This window comes from Eleutherodactylus coqui, chromosome 1 (assembly GCF_035609145.1).
Source record: "Eleutherodactylus coqui strain aEleCoq1 chromosome 1, aEleCoq1.hap1, whole genome shotgun sequence".
NCBI classification, from domain to species: Eukaryota; Metazoa; Chordata; class Amphibia; order Anura; family Eleutherodactylidae; genus Eleutherodactylus; species Eleutherodactylus coqui.
In genome coordinates this window covers 536489083-536497595 of record NC_089837.1, presented here as the reverse complement: position 1 = coordinate 536497595, position 8513 = coordinate 536489083, and positions in this window count along the sequence as shown.

The following is an 8513-nucleotide window of genomic DNA, read 5'->3' as shown; positions in this document are numbered from 1 at the left end:
AAGTCTTGGCAGAAGGATTGGAGTTTAGTGTGAAAATGGTTATGATGAATTGTGGTGGGAAACCGAATTTATGTAAGACCTGCTCCATGTAATTACAATTAAACCTATCCAATGCCGCCTCGGTACCGAGGAGAGTGAGGGGTGGTGTTTTAACCTGTATTGCATGGATTAGGAGGGATGTGTTAGATTTCCCTACTCAGTTAGGGCTCCTTCCCACGGACTGATTTCCGCCGCTTTGCCCGCAGCTTTTAGGCTCTATTGAACCTTAATAGCTCAGGGCTCACGGAATTCCGCACCGTGAAATCTCCCGTCCTCACCCGCGGCATGCTCTATTTGCCGCGGGTGTCCGTGCGGACGGCTTCCATTGCAGTCAATGGAAGCCGTCTGTCATGCTATCTTCCGCTGTAGCACAGCGGAAGATAGCGTGAAACCGCTTCCCCGCCCACCGCCAGCCGCGTCATGTGACGCTGTGGGCGTGTCATATGAGCGGCCGGCGCCTCATGCGCTCTATTGCGCCGAAGCATCATGCGGTACGGAAGACGCCGGATCCAGAGGTAAGTATTGGGGTCTCTGGGGGGGGGGGGGGGGGCGCTGTGACAGGCTCCGCCGTGGAATTCCGCGGCAGAGCCCGTCACAGCCTTGGGAAGCCGGCCTTAAGGAGAAATCCCACTTGGTCGGGGTGGATCACTTTGGGGAGGAAGGGAGAGATGTGGTGAGAGAGAATTTATAGCCATAGCTTAAGATGTGTGTTTAATAGAGAGGGCGATAATTACTACATTGTTCACGGTCCTGTCCCTCCTTCGGGATCAGTGTTACAAGTATGTAGGAGGCGCGTAGGCTTTTAGAGCTTGTTTGGGCAGATGGGCTCCTGTCATTAATGAGAGGCATCAGTTGACAATATGTGGTAGAAAATAGTCGCTCAGGAGCAGCAGCCCCGCCAGGATATTGAGTCTCTGTGACCTTACAACCGCCACTTAAAGGTGTGAAAAATCTGTAGCTGCCATTTTGTGTCACTTGAATTTGTCTGTCCGTGATTTCTTAACAAAATGTCTCCTCATTATTACTGGAATCAAATCAGGTGTGCTGCGTCCTTCACTATCGCTCCACTTTCCATGATGACACTCACCATGGAGCCCACTGGATGCCCACTTACCAACTGGGAGTCCCCTGGCTGCCTCGGTGGCCAATTATGCAAGCTCTGTGAGTTTAAACTCTACATGAAGGCTATGTTTCACTTGTGTCCCATCACCAATGAGCAGAAGTTGGAAAGGCTGGTGGGCTAATTGGAGGGAGCTGTGACCCAAGAAGTTAAATCATGGCCAAAAGACCAGAAGAAAGTAGTGGATCAGATCTCCGAAAGACTGCAGAGCATACTCAAGATCAGAACAGCTTCTGGAGTAAAGAAGCAAAAAGCAGACAATCCGTGAGAGAATACCCCCTGTCATTACAAAAGAGCATGAAGGCAGTTATACATGCAGATCCAAGAGAAGCAGACAATCTCTGGGATCTGCCAAGACAGCTAAAGATGTTGTCTGCTCAGAATAGACACCTCCTTCCTTGGCTTCAAGAGATTGGCTGTACAAGTGTTAGGACAAGAAACTCAGCATAATACTGAGGAGACCTCTGAGACCATCAACGAGTCAAGCCTCTGAAACATGTCCTGGCGTTGCAGGTGGGTCAGTCTCTGACTGGCCCAGGTGATCTGCTCAGTGAAATGCAGAAGAGCAGAAATGGCCCATAGTGTATCCACCCTCTGTCAGAGGATTGAAGAGCTGGAAGCAAAATCCAACACCCGGACAGAAAAGGTGACAGCAGAAAGATGGGCTGAAGTGTGGCAAGATAGGTTGGGACCAGTCATCTGCAAGCACTGCCACAAAAGAGGACATCTAGAAAGAAATTGCTGGAAGTTAAATGAATAAGGTCGAGGACTTGTGTGGACAAAGGTTAGGTTCTGAGCATTGAAAATGCTTCTCTGAGTATGTGGGACTATGTCCTGAAGTGACCGCTTTACTTTAACGGTATACCACTACCTCCTTTATTGGATACCGGGTTCTAAGTCACCACCATCAGAGGAGCCGCATTCGAGCAGTATTGGAATACTGACACTCTAATACAACCACTAGAACAAGTTCTAGATGTTATTGCCCCCAATGGGCAGGTTGGCCCCTTGGTAGGATACTGAGAGGCAAGCATACCTTTTTTGTTGATGTGGAAGAAAGAGGCGCCCCCGCTCTGATTCTGCGCATGGATGAATTAAGGAATTGCTACAACTTAATGATGGAGGCCCTCCATAATCAGTACCATCTGCCACTGTTGATGGACCGGCCGGCACATCCGTATTACAGAAAAAGAACACTGTGGACAGGGACGCAGAGGTCTAGAGGGGTCACCGGCCGGGGACCGGGTTGACTTCTGCTTCGGGATCCCACGTACAGAATCTGACCCAGCCGGGTGCGTTTGGCCAGTAAGAGACGACTGTTTACAGTTTTACAGTTTTGTTTTGTTTCCCTTCATTATGGATTTTGTGCCCTGAACGACTCTTCGGAGGTGTTTGCCACGCTCGGAGTACTGTTTGCTGAGGAGCTTCTAGTGATCCTCTCCCCAGTTTATTCCTTTTGGATTACCAATTTCTTACAGCCAGGAGTTTTCTGGGCTGTGTGCCCTAGACTGTACCGGCGGACGGGTCTGAAGGGACACCTCTGGGCCCTGTTATAGGGGCTCTCTAACCTGCAAAGAGCACGGATCGGATAATAACTCGAGTACCTGTGCTGTCTGCGGTCCGATGTGTTCATCTGGGCTTCTCCCAGCAGATGGATTGTATGAATTAGTTCTCGATATTATCACTATAATGTTATAATGCAGGATGAAATAAGATGTGGGGAGAAGTACATGTAAGGAGGGCCCCCTAGTCCAGTGAGATCTGGGAGTTCAGCCCCTACTCAACCAAATAGTTTTGTAATTGAGCGTCCTCATTTTAGACAAACTGTCAGTACCCAGCCATCCACTACCCCGTCCTGGAGGAGACGTAGAGGATGGCTGCCTTTAAAGTAAGGGGGAGTTGTAGCGGCCCATAAATTGGTCCTACAAAAGCGCCTTTGTCATTATTTGTCGGGTTGCCCACTGGTTATCCTGCCCTGCAACTGAGCTATTAATCTGCCTGGCAATCAGGTAATTCTCATTTTTGCTGACAGATTCAGCACTAGGGCAGCAGCACAGATGAGCCGAGCAGCCTGATAGGCTGTCAAGGCGTAGGGTGACTGGAGCAAAGCCATCAGTGATTGGTGTGCTGGTTGCTATGGAGCTCCAGAGCTTGCACAGCAGAAGAAATAGTGAGACAGTCGTGGCGTCAGTCAGAGCCGAGGAGCCGTGCGGTGAGTAGCGCAGGTTGATGTCAGTCAGAGTGGCACTCCACCTGATCGGCCCCTGTGGTCTGACCTGTCATAGAGGAGCGCAGGTTGATGTCAGTTAGAGGGGCACGCCACCTGATCGGCCCCTGTGGTCTGACCTGTCATAGAGGAGCGCAGGTTGATGTCAGTTAGAGGGGCACTCCACCTGATCGGCCCCTGTGGTCTGACCTGTCATAGAGGAGCGCAGGTAGATGTCAGTCAGAGCGGCACTCCACCTGATCGGCCCCTGTGGTCTGACCTGTCATAGAGGAGCGCAGGTTGATGTCAGTTAGAGGGGCACGCCACCTGATCGGCCCCTGTGGTCTGACCTGTCATAGAGGAGCGCAGGTTGATGTCAGTTAGAGGGGCACTCCACCTGATCGGCCCCTGTGGTCTGACTTGTCATAGAGTAGCGCAGGTTGATGTCAGTTAGAGGGGCACTCCACCTGATCGGCCCCTGTGGTCTGACCTGTCATAGAGGAGCGCAGGTTGATGTCAGTTAGAGGGGCACGCCACCTGATCGGCCCCTGTGGTCTGACCTGTCATAGAGGAGCGCAGGTTGATGTCAGTTAGAGGGGCACTCCACCTGATCGGCCCCTGTGGTCTGACTTGTCATAGAGTAGCGCAGGTTGATGTCAGTTAGAGGGGCACTCCACCTGATCGGCCCCTGTGGTCTGACCTGTCATAGAGGAGCGCAGGTAGATGTCAGTCAGAGCGGCACTCCACCTGATCGGCCCCTGTGGTCTGACCTGTCATAGAGGAGCGCAGGTTGATGTCAGTTAGAGGGGCACGCCACCTGATCGGCCCCTGTGGTCTGACCTGTCATAGAGGAGCGCAGGTTGATGTCAGTTAGAGGGGCACTCCACCTGATCAGCCCCTGTGGTCTGACCTGTCATAGAGGAGCGCAGGTAGATGTCAGTCAGAGGGTCATTCCACCTGATCGGCCCCTGTGGTCTGACCTGTCATAGAGGAGCGCAGGTTGATGTCAGTTAGAGGGGCACGCCACCTGATCGGCCCCTGTGGTCTGACCTGTCATAGAGGAGCGCAGGTAGATGTCAGTTAGAGGGGCACTCCACCTGATCGGCCCCTGTGGTCTGACCTGTCATAGAGGAGCGCAGGTTGATGTCAGTTAGAGGGGCACGCCACCTGATCGGCCCCTGTGGTCTGACCTGTCATAGAGGAGCGCAGGTAGATGTCAGTTAGAGGGGCACTCCACCTGATCGGCCCCTGTGGTCTGACCTGTCATAGAGGAGCGCAGGTAGATGTCAGTCAGAGGGACACTCCACCTGATCGGCCCCTGTGGTCTGACCTGTCATAGAGGAGCGCAGGTAGATGTCAGTCAGAGGGGCACTCCACCTGATCGGCCCCTGTGGTCTGACTTGTCATAGAGTAGCGCAGGTAGATGTCAGTCAGAGGGGCACTCCACCTGATCGGCCCCTGTGGTCTGACCTGTCATAGAGGAGCGCAGGTAGATGTCAGTCAGAGGGGCACTCCACCTGATCGGCCCCTGTGGTCTGACCTGTCATAGAGGAGCACAGGTTGATGTCAGTCAGAGGGGCATTCCACCTGATCGGCCCCTGTGGTCTGACCTGTCATAGAGGAGCACAGGTTGATGTCAGTCAGAGGGGCACTCCACCTGATCGGCCCCTGTGGTCTGACCTGTCATAGAGGAGCGCAGGTAGATGTCAGTCAGAGGGGCAGTCCACCTGATCGGCCCCTGTGGTCTGACCTGCCATTAAGGAGCGCAGGTAGATGTCAGTTAGAGGGGCACTCCACCTGATCGGCCCCTGTGGTCTGACCTGTCATAGAGGAGCGCAGGTAGATGTCAGTCAGAGCAGCATTCCACCTGATCGGCCCCTGTGGTCTGACCTGTCATTAAGGAGCGCAGGTAGATGTCAGTTAGAGGGGCACTCCACCTGATCGGCCCCTGTGGTCTGACCTGTCATAGAGGAGCGCAGGTAGATGTCAGTCAGAGCAGCATTCCACCTGATCGGCCCCTGTGGTCTGACCTGTCATTAAGGAGCGCAGGTAGATGTCAGTTAGAGGGGCACTCCACCTGATCGGCCCCTGTGGTCTGACCTGTCATAGAGGAGCGCAGGTAGATGTCAGTCAGAGCAGCATTCCACCTGATCGGCCCCTGTGGTCTGACCTGTCATTAAGGAGCGCAGGTAGATGTCAGTTAGAGGGGCACTCCACCTGATCGGCCCCTGTGGTCTGACCTGTCATAGAGGAGCGCAGGTTGATGTCAGTCAGAGGGGCACTCCACCTGATCGGCCCCTGTGGTCTGACCTGTCATAGAGGAGCGCAGGTTGATGTCAGTTAGAGGGGCACTCCACCTGATCGGCCCCTGTGGTCTGACCTGTCATAGAGGAGCACAGGTTGATGTCAGTCAGAGCAGCATTCCACCTGATCGGCCCCTGTGGTCTGACCTGTCATTAAGGAGCGCAGGTTGATGTCAGTCAGAGGGGCACTCCACCTGATCGGCCCCTGTGGTCTGACCTGTCATAGAGGAGCGCAGGTTGATGTCAGTCAGAGGGGCACTCCACCTGATCGGCCCCTGTGGTCTGACCTGTCATAGAGGAGCGCAGGTAGATGTCAGTCAGAGGGGCACTCCACCTGATCGGCCCCTGTGGTCTGACCTGTCATAGAGGAGCGCAGGTAGATGTCAGTCAGAGGGGCACTCCACCTGATCGGCCCCTGTGGTCTGACCTGTCATAGAGGAGCGCAGGTTGATGTCAGAGGGGCACTCCACCTGATCGGCCCCTGTGGTCTGACCTGTCATAGAGGAGCGCAGGTTGATGTCAGTCAGAGGGGCACTCCACCTGATCGGCCCCTGTGGTCGGACCTGTCATAGAGGAGCGCAGGTTGATGTCAGTCAGAGCGGCACTCTACCTGATCGGCCCCTGTGGTCTGACCTGTCATAGAGGAGCGCAGGTTGATGTCAGAGGGGCACTCCACCTGATCGGCCCCTGTGGTCTGACCTGTCATAGAGGAGCGCAGGTAGATGTCAGTCAGAGGGGCACTCTACCTGATCGGCCCCTGTGGTCTGACCTGTCATAGAGGAGCGCAGGTTGATGTCAGAGGGGCACTCCACCTGATCGGCCCCTGTCGTCTGACCTGTCATAGAGGAGCGCAGGTAGATGTCAGTCAGAGGGGCATTCCACCTGATCGGCCCCTGTGGTCTGACCTGTCATAGAGGAGCGCAGGTAGATGTCAGTCAGAGGGGCACTCCACCTGATCGGCCCCTGTGGTCTGACCTGTCATAGAGGAGCGCAGGTTGATGTCAGTCAGAGGGGCACTCCACCTGATCGGCCCCTGTGGTCTGACCTGTCATAGAGGAGCGCAGGTAGATGTCAGTTAGAGGTGCACTCCACCTGATCGGCCCCTGTGGTCTGACCTGTCATAGAGGAGCGCAGGTTGATGTCAGTCAGAGGGGCACTCCACCTGATCGGCCCCTGTGGTGTGACCTGTCATAGAGGAGCGCAGGTTGATGTCAGTTAGAGGTGCACTCCACCTGATCGGCCCCTGTGGTCTGACCTGTCATAGAGGAGCGCAGGTAGATGTCAGTCAGAGGGGCACGCCACCTGATCGGCCCCTGTGGTCTGACCTGTCATAGAGGAGCGCAGGTAGATGTCAGTCAGAGGGGCACTCCACCTGATCGGCCCCTGTGGTCTGACCTGTCATAGAGGAGCGCAGGTAGATGTCAGTTAGAGGGGCACTCCACCTGATCGGCCCCTGTGGTCGGACCTGTCATAGAGGAGCGCAGGTAGATGTCAGTTAGAGCGGCATTCCACCTGATCGGCCCCTGTGGTCTGACCTGTCATAGGGGAGTGCAGGTAGATGTCAGTCAGAGCAGCATTCCACCTGATCGGCCCCTGTGGTCTGACCTGTCATAGAGGAGCGCAGGTAGATGTCAGTCAGAGGGGCACTCCACCTGATCGGCCCCTGTGGTCTGACCTGTCATAGAGGAGCACAGGTTGATGTCAGTCAGAGGGGCACTCCACCTGATCGGCCCCTGTGGTCTGACCTGTCATAGAGGAGCACAGGTTGATGTCAGTCAGAGGGGCACTCCACCTGATCGGCCCCTGTGGTCTGACCTGTCATAGAGGAGCGCAGGTAGATGTCAGTTAGAGGGGCACGCCACCTGATCGGCCCCTGTGGTCTGACCTGTCATAGAGGAGCACAGGTTGATGTCAGTCAGAGGGGCACTCCACCTGATCGGCCCCTGTGGTCTGACCTGTCATAGAGGAGCACAGGTTGATGTCAGTCAGAGGGGCACTCCACCTGATCGGCCCCTGTGGTCTGACCTGTCATAGAGGAGCGCAGGTTGATGTCAGTCAGAGGGGCACTCCACCTGATCGGCCCCTGTGGTCTGACCTGTCATAGAGGAGCACAGGTTGATGTCAGTCAGAGGGGCACTCCACCTGATCGGCCCCTGTGGTCTGACCTGTCATAGAGGAGCGCAGGTAGATGTCAGTCAGAGGGGCACTCCACCTGATCGGCCCCTGTGGTCTGACCGGTCATAGAGGAGCGCCGGCACCGGATTCACACAGCGGCCGTTTCCTGAGCTTTGATGAAGATGAACAGTAAATAACCAATACGAGGTCCTTCATCTGCCGCCGGCTGCAGGATTTACCAATCTGCACCCCCGAGCAAGAACAAGAGCGGCATTGTTTACTCTGTGTGATGTCCTCATCTCATCACACTCCACATGAAGCTATTCAGCTAGTGTAAATAATCACCCACGAGCGGCCACTGAGGCTGCGGCGGACGTCAGGGGGTCGCTCAGCAGCAGCCCCGCCGCCCCGACATTTATCAGCTTGGTTCTGGTACTGTATTTACCCCCTGGGCTGTTGTGGTGTGAGTGCTGCTATCAGTGCACTATATATATATGAATGTGTCTGTTTGTCCTTTATGCGCTACTACACCATTCATCCGAAACGGGAAATTTGGCACAAGCATTGATTATGTGATAAATAGGAAAAGCTAATGGGTCCCAACTCGATTATTCAATTCTATGCGCAAAACAATTAGCGTCCAAATTTTACGTACGGAATGTAATTTTCTCACTTCCTGATGTCATCTATATATATATAAAAATGAATGTCTGTCTGTCTGTCTGTCTGT